General features: G+C 38.0%; 1 protein-coding gene across 1 annotated transcript in view; it reads left to right on the top strand.

Moving 5' to 3' along the window:
• Positions 1-27662, top strand: part of LOC143182555 (uncharacterized) — a 124832-nt gene that overhangs the window by 10678 nt on the left and 86492 nt on the right. The window lies entirely within an intron of this gene.

Genomic DNA, 27662 nt, shown 5'->3' with positions numbered 1-27662 from the left:
CGCTAAAACCACTGGTATTTTTTAGACAGGGAATTTTGCACCCATGTTAATTGTCAGAGGAAGATGCGAGGAAACACAGTGTCCTTTTTTTTTATATGAAGCATATTTTATTCATGTACAATGTTTACATAGTTTACATTGTATAGCGTAATGAATATTACAATTATTTTTCGTATTATTTAACATATCGTTAGATTGACCCCTTTGGGGCGCTCGCATAACGCTCATATAATGTTTTGATTACAACTGTTTGTTCTAAAGATTATTATTTTTGGAATAACTATGCCTAAGGATTATATATTGATGTAAAATTAATTGTGTTCTAAAAAAAAATAAAATATTTTTTTATAAAAAAAAAAATCTGAACACTTTCTATTTCTGACTCCTGTATTGGTAAAAACATATCCAAACACTCCCCATTCACTCATACCATACACTCATCGTTCTTGCACTCCTCTGTCTATTTACATATTTACATATTTACATTGTGCTCAAATGGTTATGAGTAATCACCGGTATTATCTGGTTGAGATTTGGTTTTCCCGGTTATTAGTTACATTTTTTGTGATGAGACTGTGCTTATCCTAGATTTCTGAGGTCTATTGATTATCTATTTATTGCTGCTTCCTCTAGCCACCAGTATTTTTTGAGTTTTTTTTTGTGGTTGTCTATTATGTCTCTACTTGGTAAGGATGTATTGTATACTATATCAATATTGGTATCCCTACTGTTTGTGTTTTTTGGATACATTATTCTTTTGTCGCTGGATTTTCTTTTGATGTGGTATATAATAGGCACAGAGTTATTGTCCGTGATTCTGCCCGTCCTGTCTAAGTATATAAAGGCTTCGGGTGGTATGTTTCCTGTTTTGGTGGTTCTTTCGTAGTATTCATCATTTGGATACAGGGAGCTCCATATTAGGTTGGAAACACAGTGTCCTACGACCACTTATATGGGCTGACGAAGGCTTCTTGCTTTTCCCCTCAAAAGTTATACCTCGACAAGGTTTCCACGTAGCTGGACAGGCAGACGTCGTTAATATTAATTATTAATGACGTGCTACTCTATGTACGCTGGCACGTGTCAGATGCAAGCGGCCTTTTTTTAAATTAATGGAAACGAAACGGTTAAAACCACTCACGCTGAATGCTGATGTACCTATGGCTGTACAAAAGCGAGTAACCTGAATTCACTTTTATATGCTTCTAAGACTTGTGAGAGACGGTTTAGATAAAAAGAACGAGGAGTTCAGTGACACGAAATATTTATGGAGAATAAAAGCGAAGTCAGAGCAAAGAATATGCATCGTGAGTGATGCGCAGTTTAGCATACTGGAGAGTATGTGACAAATTATTAAATAATTCTTTAATTATTCAGCTGACCAATTGGAAATCGTTAATTACTGTCAGTGAAGCGTGATATAAAGGCAGTTAAAGCGTAAAGTTATCATTTGTCAAATATACACTAGCATCGATGTCATTTGACCTCTTGTGAAACTAATTGCAATACTGATCAAATTTTAGCATACAATTTTTCATTAATACAGCTTGTATCTGGAAACTTAAAGTAGAAAAAATTGAATAGATTACTTGGGAAATTATAAATCAAAAATTACTGACAGTTCATTTTCTTCCTCATTTGAATTCTAAATATATTTAAAAAATTTTAATAATGATAGTATTTCCCGAAAGACCTAAAAATTTGTTGCATGAATCGGGAGCACCCTCGATATAAAGAGCGTGAGTCCTGCAAAGTGACATTTATCTATGGAATAAAGACCGAAGTGGTTCTATTATTCTACGCTGAAGAGTGAAACAGTTTTTCCAATGGAAAACGCAATCGGTTCTTCAACGAATGGCTCGTCCCAGGTGTTGCCAAACGATGCTTGTCCATCGCGGCTGCATTTCACGTGGCATTCGCGTGAAAATAAAAAGTGGGAACAGAGGCAAAGGGAAATCCGCCTCTGGCTAAGCTAAACTATTGGTCAAACTGAATCAAACGCGTTCTACGTGCTCATCGACGTTTTAACTGTACACGGTCAGTACTCTGGTTCTCGCAGAGGAAGCCTGCAATACAGCTGGGAAAATATTTCGAAAAAGAAAATTAATATAAATGTGGTGAAACCAAATGGCGGTGATTTATTAAAAATACTCGGCCAATATAAATTATTTCACACTTTCTGTTCTTCATTTTTTTCTTCGCATATTTAATGAACTCTCATAAACTTTGTTATCGACTCTTCCTTCGTTCTTTTTTGTCCAACGCAAACAACTTGCTCCAAGATTCAACGTTCATGAAGACCCACTTCGAAACTCTTCCTTGAGACTCCGATATAAAAAAGCTGGAGACAGAGGTCTGTGGTTAACTGGCTCGACAGGAATACTGACTGACTTTATAAAAACCCCTGAAGAACGTCCCAGGAAATTGCGAAGAAAATATTATGTCGAACCAGGACCCAGTTTCAAGAAGGATTTCCAATTTCTATGCTCTGTCAGAGATAGTCGACACCGGAGAGGGTGAAGGTATTCAAGGGACAGAAAGCAAAGAAAGCTAGCCAGTTCAGAGTGACTTATTCAGTGAAAGAAGAGGGATTGTAAAAGTTTATTCTAACATTAATTATGAAGCTCATAAGACTTGACAATTTGGTGCATCGACACCAAATTCAGTGAACATAGTCTATTTCTCTTTATTGGAATTCGTATTTGAAATTCGGTGTTTTGATCAAAAGTTGTCAAGCAAATATGTCTCAAGAATTTATAGAAGTATTACTCATCGCTATCATTTGCAGTAATATTATCTTCAAACTCCTGTAACTTTGCCAGTTCTTTAACTTCGGTCCAGAGACCTCACTTCAGTGTTCCTGAACACAGACATAGACCACAAAGAACAACCCAAGTCTGAAAAACAAGTTTCTTTATCTTTGAAAACAGACTTTACTCTTAAGGCGAATTTGGACTTTTCACTTTGGGTGGTCATCGTGAGAATTCGTGCATACTGAAAATCATTTGGACGAAACGCAGATGTAAAGAACCCTTACACTGTTCACTGTAGATGAATCATTCTCAATGATCACCCAAAATGAAAAGTCTAAATTCGTCTGAAAGGTTGTTTTCATCTGTACTTCACCCACAGTGAAAACTTTCAATTCGCCTTGACATTTTTCAACGTCGATGAATCATCCTCAATGATCACCCAAAGTGAAAAGTCTAAACTCCCCTTAAAGGCTATTTTCATCTATATTTCACCCCCAGTGAAAACTTTAAAATCCCCTTAACACTTTTCACTGCGAATAAATCTTCCCCGATGATCACCCAAAGTAAAGCGTCCAAATTCTTTTCCTTAATCTCTAATCCAACCCAAGAAGTATCAACCCCTCAGTTCTACCGCAACACACGCCCTCCTCTCGTTTACCATAAATCTAATATCTCCATGCCATCGCGACATGCTCCGCATCGACGCATGATCGATGAATGTTTCATGAATCCCTACCGCGGATGATTGAAAATTTCAATTACACGATCCAGATCCAGCAGCAGCGATTTCTCGAGGCACGAAGGCGTGTGTTCACGGTGAAGCGTCAGTATCCCCTTATTGTTCCCCGCCGAGCCTTTTGTGGGGAAATCGGGCTCGCAGACAGCCGGATAAACGCGCGGAACAGGCAAAGAGATCCGCTTGTCTGCGCTCGCGAGCTAACGGGTAAAGAGGCCTCGGGCTGTCGGTGAAAGACACGGGATAAATCTTGGGAGATAGTCGACAGATGAATCTGCAATAATAAGACGGAAGAGAGCTGGTGCCTTGTCCCATAGGCTTTTCCAGAGGCGCGCGATTTTGATTAATCGTCGACCACCTTTCGCGCCTGTGGTTTTAATACCGCTGTGAATCTTGTTTGCAATGTTTGCGCGGTTGGATCCAGTGGTTTGGTACGACTTCTCCCTTCGTGCAATTTAGTCGAAAAAAATGGCGAACTATAATACAATCCTCCAAGCTCGGCATTGCGTAATCGCGTATCACATGCATCTTGTTACGTCGAATGGTAGTTCGTTGTCGGAGTTCATTTCGTTCGAGGGAGATTAAGAGGATCACGGGACCCCTGTTAAGTGTAACGATGATAACAACATTGTTGGAATAAAATACGGTGCTCGTAATGGCGACAGGCAGATTTAGAGTGAAGGTGGTGTTTTATCGATGTCTTGCTCATGGTGTGTTTGTCGCGGAATATTTATGGATTCTGTATTACGTAGTTTTCGTGACTTTACTAAACTGCTGTTCTAATTTTAGGAATGGGTTTGATCCACTTTCGAGCTTCCCCGAAATTTCCTGCTCGGCGGTTTAATTATAATTTTCTGTCGAAAGGAGGAACGAGAAGCGTGGATTTTTGTGGATTTTAAATTTAGCGATTTTGGTTGGCGAAAATGGGTCCTACTGTAGCACGTAATTTTTCTACGTTTTTCACGGTCGTTTCGTTATGTAAATTAGCAATGTGTCGAGGGAGAGTATTTATTATTTAATTATTATTTTTATTAATTTACATTTAAATAAAATACCTGTTGCTTTTTTGCCAGTTTTTCGTATCTATTATCTTTGAAAATGAAAAACGTGGAAAATTACTCAATTTACGATTTCTATTAATTACTTTTTATTTAATACGGAGTCATAATTCAATTTCATCCGCTTTTTTTTGCCTTTTTCCACCTTTGAATAATGTAAACTGCATTAATTATGGTAATTAAATACTACAGCTAAATGTCCTATTTCATGCTTTTATCAGAGATTCTTTTTAATTATTTGCAATTGCTATTACGTATTTCAACAACTCATTCAGAAGGAACAGTAGAATACAAGTAATTTTAATTACTACTGAAAATAGATGAGTTTGTCACTCGATTTAGCACACTCTCATTATCGAGCACCAGTCTTGTATTTTTAACTCGAAATTCTCGTTGAATCGAAACGTAAATTACTGGTACGTGCAACGAATGTTAACGCTACCGAATGCTTGGAAGATTCTCTCTTTTAATTGTTCGACAACGTTTTCTTCGGAATACATTAGCGTTTCAATATCTAATTGCAAATAGAAAGCAAAAGGCTAATAATTTTGCAAGTATAATCAGACATTCATCTATCTTCATAAATGGAGTGCAAAATGATGAGGTATTTTTTACCAACTTCATTTTTCATAGAATTCCTATGAGTCTATCAGTTAATTCTTATCAAAGTAATCTTTAACACGCAAAGACTGATCTTTAATTGTTGGTTGCACGAAACTTTACATATTTCACCACGAAAACACAACACGATAAATTCCTTTACAAAGAAACGTACATCAGATTAATGCTTTGCTGCTCTCGTATAATCGTAAGAAAAGTGTGTGCATAAATTAAATAGAAACTTAAGATCCTCGATAACGCTGGTCTTTAAAATAGTCATTCATCGTTGCATTCATTTTACGTAACCTCTACTTTAACAGAACTCCATTCCTCCCCTCACCCTCCCACAAATAAAACCCCCAAAGAAAGAGCCAAAGGATAGAAAAAAAAATTCGTCAAATCAGTCAGTAGAGAACTCCATTCCTCCCCTCACCCCCAAAAATAAAACCCCCAAAGAAAAAGCCAAACGATAGAAAAAAGAATTCCTCAAATAAGTCAGTAGAGAACTCCATTTCTCCCCTCACCCTCTCACAAATAAAACCTCCAAAGAAAAAGCTAAACCATAGAAAAAAGAATTCCTCAAATAAGTCAGTACAGAACTCCATTCCTCCCCTCACCCCCAGAAATAAAACCCCCAGAGAAAAAGCCAAACGATAGAAAAAAGAATTCCTCAAATAAGTCAGTAGAGAACTCCATTTCTCCCCTCACCCCCAGAAATAAAACCCTCAAAGAAAAAGCCAAACGATAGAAAAAAGAATTCCTCAAGTGAATCAGTACAGAACTCCATTCCTCCCCTCACCCTCCCGCAAATAAAACCTGCCACAGAAGCCAAATGACAAAAATAAAGAATTCCCCGACTGAATCAGTAGAACAGACCAACCGATAAGCTAACAATGGGGGCGTTGCGGGGTCGCAGGTGACACGAGAGGTAGGGTACACTCCGATTACCCCGATCCAGGTCTGGGATCAGTTCGAAAGGGGTCGCCTGTCGAAAGGTCGAAAACGGCTAGGGTGCACAGCAAGGGGTCGGTCGGTGTGGTGGGGCAGGGGAGGGGGTAAGAAAGGGATGGTACCTGCGCCGGGTCCTCGGCTCGCAAGGGGCGGTCGAGCGTCGCGTTGACGTGCTGCCGGCAGTTTCTCGCGAGCCGCGATCCGTGTCGTGCTGTCTGAGTGCGCGCGCCGCCTGCGCGCTCTGCCTTTGCACCTGTCGCGCCTAACTTTGCGCCTCGACACGGCTGCCCGCGTTTTCGCGCCGTTCCCGTCGTATCGACGCCAGCCAGGGGCGTCCTGCGAGCGTCGCGAGTGACAGTTCGACTGCGTGCTTCCTCGCGAGCAAAGCCACACCGCGACGACGCTGCTCGTCCCAACGCCGACTCAAGTCGACGTTCCTTGACTCCGTCGAAGTTGCGCGAAATCGCGGCAGCGGTTCTCATCGGGACAGCAGCCAGCGCGTTTTATCGACCTCGCTAGGGCCATCGATTTTCGAATCCCGAGTGGCGTACGCGCTGCTCGAGCTAGATCGATTGACGTAGCAGGGGGGAACGCGAACGATCGCGGCGGCAATCGACGAATTTTAATTGTTACGCGCGTCACGGCACTCTCGAAGCGTTTTAACGACGCGTGACTTCCGTGCTCTCGAGCAGGAGAATCGACCGCGACGAGGTGAATCGCGGCGTGTTTTCGTGCGGCGAAAGCGAGGCCCTCGCGACGAGCCGCTCTCGGCGCCGCTGATCCGCGCTCGAGGGGATGCCTCTTTGCGCGAAGTGAACTGTGACAGAGTTAAATTGCGATCGTGGAGCCGTGGTGTGCGTGTGGGGCCAGAATTTCGGGAGAATCTGGGGAATGGGCCGCTGGTGCAGCCGAACTGGCGGAGTGCAGTCTGCAGCGTTGCGACCGAGTGCGTCAGCCGGTCCATGAGATTGCGGAACAGTGGTTCCTTTAATTGTAAGTGGTGGATGAGTTTCTTCGTTCCGTCATCCTTCGACGCTTCTTATTTTAGGCTGCTGAGGTTATTGTTTAGAGAAAAAGGATACAGAGGGAATGTTTCCTTGTTTCGACCTATTTCCTTTTTTGGGGGATAATTTGTGCAAGATTAGTCCAATCGACTTCATTAAAATGAAATTTGTGAAATACTGGTGTGTATGAATGTGCATGCTGATTCAATCAGTCTTGTGAATTTAACCTGACAGCTTTTTGATAGTTGCCAATTGCTAACAAATCGCCATGGTGATCTTGCACAAATTTGCTTCAGACAAAATTGCAAGTGCTCCCTCTATATCTCTCTTTCTTCTAAGAAAAGTGGAGTCATTTGCGAGGGTTTCGTTGGAAATTAGTATAATACAAAGAATCTTCAGTGTGTTAGAAAGAGAGAGGTGTACTGTGGAAATTCTCGATAAGATATTGCGGGAACTTTCAAACTGTTTTAGTATGTCATTTGCAGGCAGGTATGCGAGTAATTAGTGCGAATACTTTGTTGCAGTGCTAGTTGTAAATATTTGCTTTGGAAATTGACCATTTATGTGAATGAAAAAATAGAGGTAATTTCGTGATATGAATTATTGATAAATAGTAGAGTATTTAATTAATATTATTAAGTGATAATGAAATTTCTGAACAGTATATAATTTGCTATTTCTATTTCAAACTCAACATTTTATCTTCTACTCCATCTCTAATTCTATTTTTTAATGATTGCATCTCAATATATAGTACAGTGCTTAAATTAGCTACACTCAATGTTTCTTCGTACACTTTCTAATTTTAGCAGTGCTGGAAAATAAAAGTATTAAGAAATTCGTAATAAATAAGCTTTTCACATAATTCTGTTATAAATAGATAACACACATAAGCAAATCTGAATGTATTCCTACATAAGATAAATTCAAACGTACGCAATCTCTAAATAGAAGATTGTCAATGAAACGCCAGAAAATAACCTCGCCGTTTATATTTCACTTAATGCTCGAACAGCGATCGATCTTGGTAATCTCCCCTGCACCGGATTTCCTTAAACCGCTTTCTTTCTCTGATCGGCGGCCAACAAAGATAAATGCCGAGCGCTTAATTTAAGGTCGTGGCACGATTTAATTTCTAAAAGATTACGATTGACAATTTCACAAAATGACATCATTCACCATCTCCCTTGCATTTTCCATATTCATTGCAGTAGTCAATGTTAAAATAAGAAAAATGCATCTAATTTCTACTTCACACATACCATAATTAGAGTATACACAAAATTCATAAAACCTTTATTATTTAACTGTGTACAAATTGTACAGCAATAAATCTCTGCTGGTCATCAGACTCTTCACTGAAACCAGCTTATCATTTCCAACAGAGAGAAATATATTCCAAAACAGTCAACAGGAAAATAAATTCCCAAAATGATCATCTATAAATCACAACTAAAAATCACAAAAATTTCAAAGAATACCATAGCATAAAATATAATAATTTCAATGAAAAATTCCAAACCGTTCGTTGCTACTGTGTCTGTATTTCCACTGCTAAATGTTTCCAATGTAAAACTATATTTCCTCGATGCAGACAATGAACAAGATCCGAGCAACCATTACGCTAAAACATTTCAATTTCGATAAGGGGTTGGGATGAGTCAAAACTGATCTGCGACGCATCGGTGCGAAAGAACAGACGCGGGCGGTTAATTTAAGACGATCGAGGCATCCGCGGAATTTCTGAGCGATATGCTCGGACCGCCGATTTGTCTGCTCGAGTTCCCATCTCTCCTCTTCGTGTTACGAGCCTCCTAGAACCGATCGCGCACTCCCTTTTCTCTTAGAACCGCACCAGGAATAGATCTCGATCGAGTCGCGACGCTCACGGGAGCGATCTCGATTCGAATATCCGCCACTCACTGGAGTCGCATCGAACTTATGACGCGGGAAATACAAAGCTTCGAAGAAATCGGGAACAAGGGTGGATTATTAAAGCACGAAGCTCTTTCTCTCAGGGGTGGCTTGGTAAAGTGGGACAATTTTTTGAGAACCTTTCATATTGTTAATAATGTATAATAATGTGTCGTGGTTTCTTAGCTTTAAAAGCATGAGAGGTAAGTGTTCCAATACTTGGACGCTTAAAATGTCAGATGTTTTAATAAGTGGAGAACCTTTTTAGGTACTTTTGCACATTTGCTGATACTTGAATTGCGTCCCACTAGGTGAATATACAATGGTCAAAAAAATTGTGGCATAGAAAAATTTTTGACAGAAATCGGCTAACTTTGACTCACTATAGCTCCGTGAAAAATGATCGCAAAATCATGATCTTTTTTTTAAATTATAGTTTGAGGTGTCGACTGTAAAATAATGTATCTTAATTTTAAGTTTAGTGCATCTTTACCACTGCAGCGCCTTAAACCTGAAGGCATGTTCATCGTATTGAATATTCCAAAGTTTGACCAAACGCACAGTCTTCCCAGAATTTTCTTTGGAGATGCTGTTTACAGTAGCATAAAAGTCGATTCCTTGCCTTCAATTTAAAAAAAAGATCGAGTCGCTACGATTTTTTTTCGCAAAATGACAGCATTTCAAAGTAACCCATGCATTTTGATACCACATGTGGTAGTGCCAATATATGGCAAAAGTGCAAGGGTTACTTTGAAGTCCTGTAACTTTGCGAAAAAAAATCATAGCAACTTCGTTCTTTTTTTAAATTAAAGGGGAAGGTTCCTATTTTGTGTCTCTTTCAAGGACATTTCCAAAAAAAATTTTTCTAAATCCGCGCAGGTCGCCAAAGTTGACAATTTTCAATACGGCAAGTTACAAAGTTTGACAGAATGCAGGGACTCGCTACAATTTTTTTCGGTAATTTCATTTACAGTAGCATAAAATATGGACCTTCCTCTTTAATTTAAAAAAAAGATCAAGTCGCTACGATTTTTTTTCGCAAAATGACAGCACTTCAAAGTTACCCTTGCATTTTGACACCACATGGGATAGTGCCAATATATGGCCAAAGTGCAAGGGTTACTTTGAAGTTCTGTAACTTCGCGAAAAAAAATCGTAGCGACTTCGTTCTTCTTTTAAATTAAAGGGGAAGGTTCCTATTTTATGCGCCATTTGATTGGAATTTCCAAAAAAAATTTTTCTAAATCCGCGCAGGCCATCAAGGTTGAGAATTTTCAATACGGCAAGTTACAAAGTTTGACAGAATGCAGGGACTCGCTAGAATTTTTTTCGGTAATTTCATTTAGAGTAGCTTAAAACATGGACCTTCCTCTTTAATTTAAAAAAAAGATCAAGTCGATACGATTTTTTTTCGCAAAATGACAGCACTTCAAAGTAACCCTTGTATTTTGACACCACATGGGGTAGTACCAATATATGGCAAAAATGCAGGGTGTACTTTGAAGTTGTGTAACTTTGCGAAAAAAAATCATAGCGACTTCGTTCTTTTTTTAAATTAAAGCAGAAGCTTCCTATTTTATGCTCCTTCGAATGGAATTTCCAAAAAAAATTTTTCTAAATCCGCACACGCCGTCAAAGTTGACAATTTTCAATACGGCGAATTACAAAATTTGACAGAATGCAGGGACTCGCTACAATTTTTTTCGGTAATTTCATTCACAGTAGCATAAAATATGGACCTTCCTCTTTAATTTAAAAAAAAGATCAAGTCGCTACGATTTTTTTTCGCAAAATGACAGCACTTCAAAGTAACCCATGCATTTTGATACCACATGTGGTAGTGCCAATATATGGCAAAAGTGCAAGGGTTACTTTGAAGTCCTGTAACTTTGCGAAAAAAAATCATAGCAACTTCGTTCTTTTTTTAAATTAAAGGGGAAGGTTCCTCTTTTGTGTCTCTTTCAAGGACATTTCCAAAAAAAATTTTTCTAAATCCGCGCAGGTCGCCAAAGTTGACAATTTTCAATACGGCAAGTTACAAAGTTTGACAGAATGCAGGGACTCGCTACAATTTTTTTCGGTAATTTCATTTACAGTAGCATAAAATATGGACCTTCCTCTTTAATTTAAAAAAAAGATCAAGTCGCTACGATTTTTTTTGGCAAAATGACAGCACTTCAAAGTTACCCTTGCATTTTGACACCACATAGGATAGTGCCAATATATGGCCAAAGTGCAAGGGTTACTTTGAAGTTCTGTAACTTCGCGAAAAAAAATCGTAGCGACTTCGTTCTTCTTTCAAATTAAAGGGGAAGGTTCCTATTTTATGCGTCATTTGAGTGGAATTTCCAAAAAAAATTTTTCTAAATCCGCGCAGGCCATCAAAGTTAAGAATTTTCAATACGGCAAGTTACAAAGTTTGACAGAATGCAGGGACTCGCTACAATTTTTTTCGGTAATTTCATTTACAGTAGCATAAAATATGGACCTTCCTCTTTAATCTAAAAAAAAGATCAAGTCGATACGATTTTTTTTCGCAAAATGACAGCACTTCAAAGTAACCCTTGCATTTTGACACCACATGGGGTAGTACCAATATATGGCAAAAATGCAGGGTGTACTTTGAAGTTGTGTAACTTTGCGAAAAAAAATCGTAGCGACTTCGTTCTTTTTTTAAATTAAAGCGGAAGCTTCCTATTTTATGCTCCTTCGAATGGAATTTCCAAAAAAAATTTTTCTAAATCCGCACACGCCGTCAAAGTTGACAATTTTCAATACGGCGAATTACAAAATTTGACAGAATGCAGGGACTCGCTACAATTTTTTTCGGTAATTTCATTTACAGTAGCATAAAATATGGACCTTCCTCTTTAATTTAAAAAAAAGATCAAGTCGCTACGATTTTTTTTCGCAAAATGACAGTACTTCAAAATAACCCATGCATTTTGATACCACATGTGGTAGTGCCAATATATGGCAAAAGTGCAAGGGTTACTTTGAAGTCCTGTAACTTTGCGAAAAAAAATCATAGCAACTTCGTTCTTTTTTTAAATTAAAGGGGAAGGTTCCTATTTTGTGTCTCTTTGAAGGACATTTCCGAAAAAATTTTTCTAAATCCGCACAGGTCGCCAAAGTTGACAATTTTCAATACGGCAAGTTACAAAGTTTGACAGAATGCAGGGACTCGCTACAATTTTTTTCGGTAATTTCATTTACAGTAGCATAAAATATGGACCTTCCTCTTTAATTTAAAAAAAAGATCAAGTCGATACGATTTTTTTTGGCAAAATGACAGCACTTCAAAGTAACCCTTGCATTATGACACCACATGGGGTAGTACCAATATATGGCAAAAATGCAGGGTGTACTTTGAAGTTGTCTAACTTTGCGAAAAAAAATCGTAGCGACTTCGTTCTTCTTTTAAATTAAAGCGGAAGCTTCCTATTTTATGCGCCTTCGAATGGAATTTCCAAAAAAAATTTTTCTAAATCCGCACACGCCGTCAAAGTTGACAATTTTCAATACGGCGAATTACAAAATTTGACAGAATGCAGGGACTCGCTACAATTTTTTTCGGTAATTTCATTTACAGTAGCATATAATATGGACCTTTCTCTTTAATTTAAAAAAAAGTTCAAGTCGGTGCGATTTTTTTTCGCAAAATGACAGCACTTCAAAGTTACCCTTGCATTTTGATACCACATGGGGTAGTGCCAATATATGGCAAAAGTGCAAGGGTTACTTTGAAGTCCTGTAACTTTGCGAAAAAAAATCATAGCAACTTCGTTCTTTTTTTAAATTAAAGGGGAAGGTTCCTGTTTTATGCTCCTGTCAACGGCATTCCCGACATAAATTCCACAGAAACCACAACTATTGTTCTGTTTCGTCATTTAAATAATTCAGACTTGATATCTCCATCTATAAGTGAAGTAGTACGTAGTATGTATTGAACTCAACGACCGAACTTCTCCATAATATAAGAGTTAGATTTTGTATATCATTGAAACGAAAGAGCTCACGGTGCTTGTTTTCCCATTGATCAGTAAACTATTAAAATAGCAAAATAATTCTTTCATAGTATATTAAACCGTTCGTCCTGCCTCGTAATGCGACACAAACAATGCTACCCACGTTCCAAATTCTTTTGCTCAAGAATATCCCGCTCACGAACAAAGAAACACCCCCACCCAAATGCAATTTACGGAGTTCTTTCATTCAAACGGAATCCTCGCGATGCGAACCAATCCCCTGGAGTGGCAACAACATTAAACAAGGTTCAGCTGCGAAATTTACAGTCACTGAACTCAGGTGCCCTTTTAAATCTATCTTATAATAAAGGCTGTTACACGCAAGAAAATATAAAATATAAATAATGGTTCGAGTTTCCATTAACAATGAAAGAAATGAGATTTATAATAACAGAATATTAGTAAGGTGTTAGTCAGAACACAAAGGGTTAAGAAATAACAGTATGGATGAGAGGAAAAGGTCAAGAGCTCGTTGCCTCGCGGACAAGGACCCAGATTTTTTCCTGCCGATGTTACGTGTCGTCGCAGGTGCAAGGCGAATATAACTCAGAGCATGAAGTAACGACCGATAACGAGTATACTGGGCCGCGGTCGTTAAAACGTTTCATGTAACAAGAGTACATGACACGCAAGAGACGTAAACTATTTTATTTGCGGCATCCACTCTACTGAATTCGAACACCGTCGTTTTTATTCGTTTCCTTCTGCAATTTTAAGAATACGGAATTTCAATTTCATGGTAAACGAGGGCGTTCGTTTTTGTGAGATGTAAAAGTTATCTCTGTTCTTTCGACTGCTCTGATAGGTCCAGTGTTGAGAAACTTTGTTTTTTAGTGTGTCTAAAGTGTTCATTTTTCGTCAGACACTTTCACTGTTTAGCCTTTCTCTCTGTCAAAAATAGAATTTCTACAAAAAATCAAAGTCAGTTTAATTCATAGGGAATTCTGAATACTCGTTGATTAACTAATCTTAATCTTCCTTAATTTTAGTGAAACTTCGAACTATGTTCCTTAGAAATCTTGAATACTCGCAAGTTAATCGAGGAAAAATAAAGTCCCAGTTTCGAAGTTCGCACATGACCTATTTACCAATCTCTCTTGGTAATGTGATCTCCTTTTCCTCTTCAACATAAGTTAGCAATTTTTCATTATGTCGAGGAACATTTTCACGGAATATTAGTGAAATTCGAAGACTTCCAATGGACTTTTCTATCGCCCATAAGTAGAGCTTATATTAGAAATAATAGGCGTAGATACTATGCAGTTTATAGTCGATGAAACAGGTAGCGATGGGAGGAGGTTTTTAAGGATATCAAGCACGTTTTTTCAGTATCGTTTTGCATTAAATTCACGAGGTCTTTCGCTATTCCATGCACGCATTTGCATGAATACATATACGAGGTAATTCAATACTACAGATAAATCGAGTGAAGGATAATAACTGATAAAGAATGACGAAGGGAATATCTTTCACGCGATAATTATATGCATACGCAAATCCCTGTTTCATTTCTCTGTAACGATTCTTCAAAAACGGTTGTGAATGATGTAATCCAATTTCCCATCATGTTTGCAAAAATGGAATACTCCATATTCTTAATTAATATTGGAATTGAAATTTGAGAATAATATAGTACACTCTTTGTACCAGACGACACACAATTTCTTGCTAAAATTGAATTTCTCACTCAAAAGAAAACTTCAGTGAAATTCCATAAAGATGGCAAATTGGTTTCTCCATAAAAATATGTGTGTTCCTATAACTGATTCCTCATCGACAGGGTGTTCAAACTCTAATACTAAAAATTTTATAATTGCAAAATGAAATTTAAGCCATGTTTAGTAAAAGACGAAACATTTGATTCATGACCTGCTCGATAAACCTGTAATCTTGAATCACCTTATACCACCAACGCTTTATCTGAACTGTCTCAATACTTCAAACTCAAGTAGAAAAATGCTGGGTGCAGAAGTTAGCTCGTTCAGAGTTGCAGTTGCAAGATAAGCTTCACGTACAACTTTTACAGGCCCCTTTCTCATTGCCTTGCGAACTTATTTTCATTTTTTAACCGATATCTTGTCCCTTTTCTCTTTTTTTTCTCAAGATTCCTTTATTCGGTAGTCCATGTTGCTGCGTGGGTTTCGCGATAAGCTCTGTGTCGACGGATGAGCGAGAACGATGGACAATTACACAGCAATTCCACGACATTCACGCAACTTTAAGTGCAATTCCATTTTCTTGAAATTTTACCGAGTAACTTTATATCGATGGAAACACGACGATACAATTGTAGCGCGTGACTCAAGCCAGTGTTTATCTACAAATTGGATTCAGAGTGCGAGATATTCTGCACAGTGTCTACTATCAGGTTTGAAACTTTGCAAACTGTGAGTACTTGGTAAAGTTAACAAAACACCCAGAACTTCAAGTATGTTCTTCCAGAGCAAAGAGTAGTTTCATGTTTCCATTATTATTTTATTCTCTTTTATTTTATTGCATTCCCGAATTGAAGAGTACAGATGTGGATCAGGACACGTTGGTGTATTCTATTAGTTTGTATTTCCATGCATGAACACTTCACTGAACTAATTCCTCTCATGTGGTCAATTATTTGCTCAATTTTTGAAAAGAATTTCTGTAAAGTGTTATTTAAATTTTACTACCCCTGTCAAAAAGGTTTCAGCCTAACACAAGATTACAAAGTTATTTAAAAAGATAGCAGTTTTTGAGAATGTAGAATACTACTGCATCAAGCCCATCTAATTTTCACATATGCTTTACATTTATACGATAGTATTTTAAATTTCAAGAACTACAATATTTTTAAATAACTTCATGCTGTTGCTCACAGTATGACTTTTGAGGATTTCTGATAAGTGAAATATAGCTCTTATCGCGACAGAATCTGGCCACCAGTGCTCTATATCCCAAAATTACAACAAAAAGATCGTTTGCAGATCAAGTCTCAGTTCCCAGGTTAGAAAAACTTTTTGCTAGGGGTAGTATTACTGATCACTGTTTTTCGTTTCTGTGGTTGCAGTAAAATATAGCAAGAAACTGGAGCTAGGTGATGTGAAATTCTCTGTCAGTGACAAGCATTATACTGTTCAACGAGATTCTCTTTCTTTTTCGTCAGTTCTTATTAAACAAAGTCTCTCAGTTTCGATCGTATCATGTCCTGGCATGAGCGAATTGTTTACTGGCAGAGGTCGAACGAAAAACAGGGTTAAAGGAGATCTGGATCTGGGTCAGTCGCTATATCCACCCCCTTCGCGTTCCTATATACCGCTTTCCACTTCTATTCTCTCGGTTCCCTCTCTCTTTTCTTTTCTGTCTTTGCCCCGACTCCGGCAGCGTTTCTAAATTCGCCCACTGAACACGTCGCAATGCATAACGCATTCCTGGCTACCAAAGAACGCCATCAGGGTTCATCCATTCGAACCGAGCTTCGAGTAATGCCCATTCGGGCCTCATCAATAGATCGAGAGTACTTTGTTATCTTCTTCGATTTAAGAATTACTTGAAGGATTAAAAGTAAGAGACATTTTCTGAGAGCAAAGCTGGACTACTGTCCAGGGTAAATGGAGCTCGCTGTTATGTTCAATTCGTACACTGAGAACATTAAATATATCGATAACAAAGCAAGACTCAGAAATGACACAATACTTGTGCAGTTATTTATGAAATTCTGTGATAGGATTTGCACAACAAAAGAAGTAGTTTATACTATTAAATTTCCTTCACTTAGAACGTAACTTAACTAAATTCCTATTATTCTAATAAAACGAAGAGAAAGCAATAAGATCCTGTAAAAAACTTAATTTTGACAAAAATGAACTTGGGTTACTTTGGCTCTGAGGTAGTAGATTTAACATGACAGTATAGAGACAGAAATAAAATTATAATCAGAAGAATTAATTATCATTGCATGTAGAAGAATTCTTACAAGTATCGAAAGTTTCACCTGTTGGTTGATAATCGACGAAAGATCGAACGAATCGAGCAGGTATTTAAATCGAAGTGAAAATTAGCCGAGCAATTAGAGGTGAATTAGCTGAAGGGTAGGACAATTACAGCGAAAGCGATATTGATCCAGCTGCGATTAGAATGCAAAACATTGACACGAGCCTCTGCTAAACTGTCAGAGCCTCTCTGCAAGAGCATGCAGACATGCACCAGAAATTTTCGATGGGGCCAGTAGGACGGGATCTCGGTTTAACGCAATTCACGAGGGCTAATTCGAAAACAGAGCGCAAGGTGACGCCTGATTGATTGCGGTTTGCACTGACTTGTACTTCGTATGCTGAATCAGTGCGCCGAATTGCGTTCGAGCTCTTCGCGGAATTGTTCGACCGAATTACAGTGATGAATATTCATTTGTTTCGTAGTTTTTGTAATTGGACTTTGAGTGGTACGCACAGGGTGATTTGGAGTTGTAGGTTAATGGATCTGGAGGTGAGATCGGAGTAAAGTGAATTCAGAGTATTTTAGTCAATGAAAAATTGCATCGTTCATTCATGAAAACTTTCAACAAGATTCCTACAAATCACTCTGTAGTAAAAACATAGCGCAGTCTTGAAGATTTTTGGTCCATTTGATTACACTTTAAGGTTTTCAAGGCTCCCTAGACTTTTTAATGAAAAACAAAATTTCGTGTTACCGTACGCCCGCAAGTTTCCAAACAGCTGTCTTTTTAGCTGTACTTTGGGGAGAAAAGGCTAATATAAACTTCAAAGGATGCAGTATTAAAGCATCAAAGATATTAAGGCATTTTATGCTCGAAAAGGCTTTATTAAAAAAATGTGTACAAGTAATTCTGAACTGTTTACTAAAAGCGCTCGCTATTGTACTGAGTTTGTTACCGCTGAATAATTAAGAGTTCAAACAAAGACAGTTAAATGTTCAGGGTTTAAAACAGTAAAAACAGTATTTTCCCCTCCAGACATTCAATTTTACTTCTGTCAGTTAGCAATTGCAACGTTATTCTCTCGCGTTGGAAAGCAACACCTTTTCAGTCAACCGTTTTTCCATTCTTTTTTCGGCCACCTACTCACACGCGCCAATAAAACAAATAAAAACAGTTCTGGTGAAGTATTCAAATGGACTGACAGGGCAAAAAATCGAAGATCTTTGATAGAACTGCAGCGTCGTAGATTTTTCATTCGAATTTTCAAAATATTTTGTCTCTTATTCAGACACTTATTTCGAATAATGACTAGTAGATAGGAAAAATATTTAATTAAAATTGGGTACAATAATTACTCAATTCATTTCGAGTAATTAAGAAAATTAATGTTTCCTTAGTATACAAAATGCTGTAGAAATAAATAGAAAATTATGACTCAAAATTTTTCACACTAATTTCATGACTACATGTTTCCTCACGACTAGAGCACGTTTCTATTAAAATTCCATAGATGTGCTTATCCATCAGGATTAACTCTAACACCTTTCTCTCATCTTTAATGTTTCAACTGGTACCCGCAGTTAAATGTCTCCTCAAGTTATTCTGAGCAGAATCACTGTTCGAAATCAAGGAACTTCTTAATTGAAAAGAAACTAGAGCTAATCGAGGAGCCCTTCCTCCGATACAATTATCATTAGTTCCTCTTTAAATCACGAGTTCCCTGAGAAAAATGGAAGTCTGTAAAGTTCGATTAATCGTGTTTCATATAGCGTAATCACGTTTGGCGCTTCGTAGATGGCTAATAGGTAGCAGAAACCGCACTGGCTCTGGTTGCATCCGATCTCACCTTGACATCTAAGATTACATCATTATAGTGAGCAATTTTTATCGATGCGATGGCTCAATTAGCATTCAGTTCCTAACTTGTCTCTTCTGTGTCTTTCACTGTTCACAGATGACATTGAAGTAAGATAATTTTATTAATTCTTTCGTTACGTGCCACAGTCATGCGTGACGTTACTCTTGATAGATACGTGGAATACAGAATTCAGACGAATATTAATGCAGAGTTGAATTCCATTCAATTCCTTTAAACTGTAGAAAATCGTAGGAATAAAATATTTGAGGAGAAGGAATAAAATATTAGAAAAGGAGAAGGAATAAAATATTTGAAATGGTAAAGGAATAAAATTTTCGATAAAGGGGAGATTGCAATAATTTTTGCAAAATTTGATATTTTTAATATATTCTAGAGAAAAATATAAAATTTGAAATCTAGGTTGTAAGTGGAGCTGGGTGAGGCTTAAACGGAAGGAGGGAAATTCGTGTTTCCCAGGAAATTTCCCCAGTCCCTCCGTTTAAGAACAGGAAAATGAACGCAGATGCGGATGGACGTTTGCATGCAAATGCGTTCCGCGTTGTTAGTGAAGCATTTGACGCTTCCTCCTCTTCAATGCCTCGTTCATTGAAATTCGTTTACGCCTATGGTTTTCACGGGTAGTAACAATTTACGACAACAAAACACAGCAATTAACAATTGTGCCATAAATATTAATTCCTGTTATTACTTCAATTCAACTTTTTGTGAGGATTTACTTTTTAAACATATTACTAACAAGAAAACAGTAAAGTAAGTGTAAGTAATGTTTATTCTAAACATAAAACGTACATATTTCTTCCACTTGCACATCACTTTCGGTATATCATTCGAGTTTTAATGTAAACACTAAATTACTACATGCTGCGCTGTATAATTAAGTAAAAAGTTATTATCGCAACGATAACAAGTTTAAAAACGATTTTCAGTGAAAAAGCTCTCTTCTATGAAAGAAATGTTTCAGAACAAATTCCACTAACGAAGTCGTAACTGAAAATAAACGTAAATCCATGGATAGCCTTTTCAACTAAAACTGTTAGCATTAACAATTCACTGTCCACGTTGCACTCGCTGAAAATCCTGTCAAACGTGCACTGTGTTTCACTCATCAAGGAACGGATTTACTGAAATTTAATTACCACTAGTTTCCTTAACGAAGAATTCCCTGCTAAATATTCATTCATCAGTATCCAAATTCAACGAAACCGATAACCAATCAATGATCACGTACATTCGTCGCAGTTCATTTACAGTAGCCAGTGCAAGCCTACAGCCACAGGTAGCTTCGCTGCTAGACTATTTAGTCACCACAGTTAATTACCGAATCTGAACGTTGCCAGGACTTCCGCCTAGGTTCATTCATCTCCGCGATTGTCGTAGATCATATCGAAGTCAGAGCCAGGGATCGAAGAATGCCATACGCGTGAACACAATGGGTGATACGTTTCACTTTGCGTGCAATCTACGCTCGCGTTGACCGCGTGTACGTGCAGGATCGCGTAGCAAACGAGCGTTACACGCCATCTTCGGGTTTTGCTTCTTTGGAGGGAGCACCAGTAAGGGCATGCCTGACTCGCCTCGCGAATAAACGAATGAACATTGTCGTTGTCACGCAGCCGACGTCTTCGGAACCCTTTTGGCGATGAATTCCACCGTTATTGCGCGGGCGATGAAAGAAACTTCTGTGGCGGTCAGGGTGCGATATAAATGGGAAAATTGAGAATTGTGAAATAGGAAATGTGACTTGGCAGGATTTATTAGTTTCTTGAGGTGGGGTGGGTGGATTCTTTGATAAGTGTTCCATAGTGGCTCTAGTTGCAGTTGAAGTTATTTTGTGATTTATTTTAGGTGAATTTCTGTGAAGATTTGAGTAGTACAGTATTCTTGCCTTAAGCTTTCTGATATAAATCTTGTTTCTTGGAAATAATATCTTCTCTTCTTGAACTTCTGCGATCAGAAAATAGGGAACAGAGTTGGCTACACTTTGCAAGCTCGTTAGTAGTAGCAAGCAGCGAGTTTACAGTGGAACGATGTAATCAGTTTAAAGCATTATCAATTCTATTTTAATTGCGAATGTGAAATAAACAGAAGACTCTTCTTCATTTCCTCGAATGCTAGGGAGATTGAAACGCTGGAAGGATTAAAATTAGCTCTAACGATATGCAGCGCTCTTTGATCCTGCATAATGTCCTTACATAATCGCTTTCTGTACTTCAGCCTGTAACGAATTTAAGATATCTGCGATCTCGCTGTAACGAAGTTCCCGAGAAGTGATTAACCGTAATTGCTAAATTTCATGAAGAGCGCTATCAGCGTCAGAGTGATGTGACGTAAGTTTATGCTACTTCGTGAGCTGCTTATCAGCACTTTAGAAATGAACGTTAGATAATGGAATTAAAAGGAGCGCTTAACAGAAGTATTTTTGCTGAAATTTACGAGTGTCCCTTTATCGTCGAACTGGAGCACGCGGGGATCGTGTGATGTAAGCAGTAACAGATGTTGCGAGTTATACACCGTTTATGTAATAATGAACGTAATCAATATGAATACATAGTGGCTTTGTTTACTTTATCTTACCATGCGTACGTTTATTCATTTCTCGCTGTCTTTGTACCACTATATTTATAATTAGGACACAACCTACAGATATTTCATTAAGTTGGAATATCGAACGAGCTTATTGAATTCGTTAATTAATACGCTGTATTCATGAAATGAATGAATTAAACAAATTTCAAATATGTAGAGAAATTAAAATTCTACAGGAATTTAAATGATATCAAATATTTAAAAATTTTCAAACTTTTAAATTCAAATTTTCAAACTTTTAAATTCAAATTTTCAAATTTCAAGTTTTCAAAATTTTAAATGTTGAATTCTGGTTCTACATCGAAATATTAAAAACACGTCACATACCATCGCTAATAAATGGAAGATGTGTTTTGAATTCATTGGGTGCTTGTTTGAGCCAAACAGAAAGAATGAAATTGAGGCTATTGAATCAATACAGTTGCAAAACATTCTCCCTATTTGGACTTCATTTCTCTCGGTGGAAGTTATTTAAATTTTTGTACAATAACAGAGTGAAATGAAGGCTGTGCGTCGGTGTGGTTTATGCGATATATAAATCACAATACAAATGTGTTAGCGACGGTACACCTAGGCTTCCCTGTGCTCTTGGTACGCGACCAGCTTTTCAGGAAGCATAAACCCACATTGATGCGATGCACATGCAACGCACTTTAGAATAAAGCTCCCCCGGTGTTAACCTTAATTCGTTTCACTGATACCGTACCACGCGGAGAGCTTTACCAAAAGCTGTACGTTTTATGTGGTTTATTATTTCACGGGGAAAAGTTTAACATCAAAACCGTTTAACCTTCCACGAGTTATAGACACCCATAGGACATCTGTACGTAGAAAATTAGAAGATAAATTAGCAAGTAATATTAAATTGCAATTTTTTTTCAAAGGATCTGACGAGATCTTCTGATCTCTTCAGTAAGTGGATTCCAATTTACTTTTGAACTTCTGACCTAAACAAATCTTTGCTGGAAAGATCATTAAAAGATATCTGGGATTTCAGTACCAGAAATTTCGATAAAAAGGCAGATGATTAAATTTAACACAGATGAATTTATTCACCTGTCGATGGCGTTATTTCAAAGGTCTTTGTACATGTTCTATGAGTGCAAGAAAATACGTAAGAGAATACAAGCGATTGTTATCGATCACCTTCGTAGCGTTGCCGTAGGCGCTATCATTTTTCACTTGACTCTCTGATAAAATATGATTCAGTAGTCACCATAGATTCTGAAAATTTTCGGTTAGCCAACCGTCGCTAGTACATACAGGAGCGAAGAGAAATAATGACGCTATTACATCGTTGTATTGTGATTAATTGAAAACGGTATATCATACTCATATTTCTGTCACTAAGAATAACTTCCGTGTTCCAGTCTACGTTCGCATTTAAAAATGGGGCATTCTACGCCATTGCACATCAATCTGTTAATTAAAATACACATGCATCAGCTGTGGTTTAAAATGCGCTTAAAAATTGATCAGAAAATACTGTCAGATTTTTTCATCAAAAATTCATCGATTACTTCAATATTTTATAATCCTCGGAAGTAGTTCTAGATTTTCCATCAAGTTTTTCCATAACATGTAGGTGCATTGAGTTTTTCTACAGCACACAAAAAATCGTTAGTGGATAGATTGGAACAATTCGAAGAGTGCCTAAAGTCCCATTGGAACTTGACCTGCGTCAAGAAACATTGAATCAGGGGGTACAAAAGTCGACCAGGAAATGGGAAACTCAAACTCTTCGTGACCAAGTAAACTTGCTCGTTTGCGAAGTCGTTGGGGTGTATCAGCTCCGTCCGAGTTATCTGTTTCGGAATGGGGAATCCGTACGCTGGGCATGTGCTGAAAGCTCGCGTTAGCACATGCAGCGATATCGAAATACCGAAGGAGGAATACCGGATACGGTGGCTGGCTACAATGGCGAACGTGCTCGACCCTCTGACCGAAAGCTGCCAGAACGTTCAGCAATGACAGACATTCCCATCCGCCCTGTTCGCCTGATTTATGGGGTCAAACCTGCTACACTTAATTTACATGGAACTTTTGTGGGTCAGCCATCGAGAGGGATTCGATAGGCGTGCACTTTGCATAAAGTTCTGCAAGTTCGAGCACTCTGGGAACGTCGTTCTCCCTTTCACTCTATGACACGCTCCATCTCTCGTTGAGAACGTGCAGACGATTTTTAGACGTCTGTTGACTTATAGACCCTAGTGGAACTTCGATACATATTTTTCCTTGAGAATGTTTGAGGAGGGAGTGGAGTTTTTGTTGGTGGAATGTATTTCAGAGTTACGAATGCCTTTGTGCGATATTTATCGATGCAGTCAAGAGATGCAATGAAAAAAATAAACATATGAAATAGGTACGCGTTAGTAGGCAGTTATTCGAGTGTCAACTTTGTCAGAGTTTCTTAAAAAGTTCTTGTGCATGAAAGTAACAGTCAACTTCAATAATTCTGGGCTAAATTGTCTTTAGATGTTGGTAACGAAAAAGTTTGCAGGCGTATAATATTGGAAAACGTTTTGCGCAAGTGCATGCTCCTCTATCATTTCCTTTGCAAACGTACCTTAAAAATGTTCCTGCGTTATTTTACTTACTGACGGTTGCTGAGAATTTTATGATTTTAAAGATTCCTCGAGAAACGTTCTACTTCGCGCGATTCAATTTCGAGGAGATCTCGTGCATAAAAATTCGCTACTGCAAAGTGTCGAAGTTATTTTAGAAATGTTTCATTTCAGCTCGGAGGAAATGAGTAAATTTTTGTTTTACTCAACGTGTAGCATACGCAAATTCAATATTATTTACGGTGTAAGAACTATTTGAAAATTAGCCTTTCACGTTTTGCGCCAGATTCTCGTGTAATTACGTGTAATTCTAGCATACAAATTGAAGGCATATTTCAGGCATAGGAAACGCGCGTTTGTGACGACTATAAACTGCAGCTGACGCCAGATTCAATTATAATTTGAAATAAATTTCATTACTCCCATTCACTTCCGTTGCATTCGTTTATAAAACGAAATTTTGAATTGCACGTGGCGTCCTTCAAATCGATATTAGAAATTTTATTAAATAAACTTCGAGTTTCCAACTTCAAATTTTCCGCTGCATTTAAAATATTAAACATACACAGGTGTCCATAAAATGGCAGCTTTTTCACATTCATTTACCACGCATCTATCTTCTTCACATTTAAAAACTTCCAATAACTCCCACAATTAGCATCACTTAGCAAGAAGAAACTCAGGTTAAAGCCATTTTCCAGCTATCCATCAAAAGCTACAACAAACTTTGAAAACGCAGCGAATAGGTCTTGTGAAGGCTCCTCGTTTTTCTTCAAAACCCTTCAATCAATCGACTCCATTATATCAACGCTGTGCAGCTCATTCTCCCATCCCATTCGTTGGACTAGAAGCTACAGCGAAGAAAGGCTACCGAGAATTTTATTCCAAGGAGCTCTCAGTGTTCAGGACCAGGTAGATGCACCTGCTGTCCTTTTCCCCGCATATTCTGGCTAGGAATTCAAATAAACCCTGGTTCGTCGAAAAACGTGGAAAGTCACGTAAGTCTCGGTGGCACCGCCGGAAATAAGGATTCCGGTGCCAGAAATCTTACGTAGCTGGAATTTTTATTCTATTCGTCGGTCGTGAGTTAACAGGACGCCGAGGAGGACAACAGTCATTGATGCTTCCTCGAAGGCGGGAACTTGGGGTGAAGCTTTATGACTCACCTGTACGCTGACCCATTGTTGCACAGGCTGTTCTTCACTGGGAACAGGTCCTGTTGCAGTAGACCTGGCAGCCTGGGAAATGCGTGGAAGGTTAGTTTACTTTGCTTCGACACGATGGGTCCCTAAAGTACACGCTGAAGTTTAAATCCTCTTTTCGGGCTTTGGACTTTTCACGACCCCCTAGATTTAGGGATTACAGGTAGAGTAGAATTAACATGACCGCTCGTGGCTGCTTCTTCGACTGTGAATCGTGGTCTCACGAATTTGGGGTTTCAGATGTAGGAGTTTGCCTTTCTAATCCATGAGTCAATTAAATGGGCTGGGAGAGTAGGTACTTTTAGTATGCTTTTTTAATTATTTTTTAATCTTCCATGTAATATTTTGAATTCCCTAAAACTATTTCTGAAACCTCTGCAAGCACTTTTAGTGTTAACAGATAGCAGATTTGCAAGAGATTATAAATTTCGTAAAAGGCAAGTAATAAAATTAATATTGAAGTCAAATTCTGCCAGCTGATCACGTTTCATGCAAATTCTCATTTACCAAAGAGTAAGCCAAATTCTTATTTTACATTTTACTACTTGCTGGCCACTTCCCGCCTATTCTATCACACGTGGGCGTTTCAGCATTTCGTTTCTGTGTTCCATGTTATTTGCAGTACCATCAAGCTCAGTAATAATCCCTCTGAAAGGGCCGAAGAGAACGCAGTTGAACAAACATAACCGTTCAATTAAAAGCTCGTCGAGAAATTTTTCATGGAATCGTTAATTGTGTCCATTCGAGGCCACGCGCAAACGAGTGTTTACAATCTCGAGCACGCAAATTAAAACCATTAGTCTCGTTATTAGATTAGCTACGATGTCGAGGCACTACACCCTACAAGAGGATCACTGTGCATTATGTAATTGCTTTCGACGGGCCAATTAACTGTACAGGCCCGATTGACTTTTGTCGATTAAGTGCCTTAAGTGCTTCCCCCGAAACTACCTTCTCTGGTAACGAAATTGCAAAAGTTTGTAACGCAGGTGAAGCTCGGCTTTCATGGAATCTGAGGAAACAGAATACGGCTTGTAGAAATGCGGCAGCTTAAATTTTCCAACTCATTGTTGCTACGTAATTAATACTTGAGTAACAATATTACCCTCCAGGTCATGAATACTAACTACAATTAATAATATGTACAGATTAATTTCAAGTCGGGAATTATTAATAATTTGATTGAAAAGTATATTTTGAATTATTTAAATTGATACTTATGAGACTTTTTACCTCGCAAAAATTTGTTGGAACCTTCCACTGCTTTAACGAAAAAATCTAACTTTATCAGCATCATTTGATGTATCGATTAACTGAGACGTAATCATTCTTGAAAGCAAGCAGAGAGGGTAACTTGCCGATTCATACAAAAAGTTCGCGTCGAAAAGTTGGCGTTGGCGTTTGGTTAAGTGCAAAACTTTCCAACGAGAAAATAGCATCGGACTTTACTGCGTTGAGTTTATGAATGCTCTTCTCCTGGGCTGGGAAACAAGGTAATTTAATTGCGAATCGAAGCTTCGACGATGTCCAGCATCCCGCGTATGTTCGCTCATGCATTGAAAGTACACAGGCTCGCTTAGATTGAGCACGATGCAATGTGATTTTGCAAATTGCAAATATCGGTATCTACTGGTCCATCCACGTGTGAATATTTTTATACATAATTTGCGAGGTTCTGAGTTTTCAAACGATATGTTATCGCTCGACAAACTGGCAATGAAACTGGGATATGAGAGAAGTTTCAATATCAGAGAGAAATGAGTACTTTAAAATCCAAGAGTGATTTTTTAAAAATTGAAGTACTCTTATAATTAAATTCAAGAAGATCTGAAAAATAAATTGATTTATACAGTTGACTAATTTTCACTAAAAAATGTCAAATAGTTAATCTAAATTCAAAGTATAAATCCAATTGTACTCTGTACTTGATTTACATTTAGTTTCCATTTTCCCATCTGTTTAATGAATATTTAACTCGCTCTTATAACTTCACATTTTTGACGAAATTAACTGTTTCAATAGACGTATAATAATTAAATGGGCAATTAAGTAAATAGAAACGTAGAAACGCAGTGTAACTGTTGAAAATGTGCTTGAATTTACGACATATTAATTCCACCCGCGAAAAGTCAGAAATGCCAGGGAATGTCGCAAATTTCCGTCACACGTTAGTCGCTAAGCGTGGCTTTAATTTGGCACCGTGCTGTCGGATATATCGCACGTTTTAGTCGTGCTGGGATTCATCAGAACCATACATATATTCAGTTATAAACGCTAACACTACATAAGAGAATAGATACAGCATTTAATCTCGACTGGTCATACTTTATCACATTACATGGGTTCGTGGAACTAAATTTGCATTCAGCTGACGAACGAAAATAGAAAACGTAACGATGTGCTGGAACACAAGATAGTATCCTAGTAATTTTCTCTTATCAATTTTTCACACTTCGGTATATTTAAAAAATTTATGGTGG

Source organism: Calliopsis andreniformis, chromosome 8 (genome assembly GCF_051401765.1).
Source record: "Calliopsis andreniformis isolate RMS-2024a chromosome 8, iyCalAndr_principal, whole genome shotgun sequence".
NCBI classification, from domain to species: domain Eukaryota; kingdom Metazoa; phylum Arthropoda; class Insecta; order Hymenoptera; family Andrenidae; genus Calliopsis; species Calliopsis andreniformis.
This window is presented reverse-complemented; position numbering and strand designations above follow the sequence as displayed.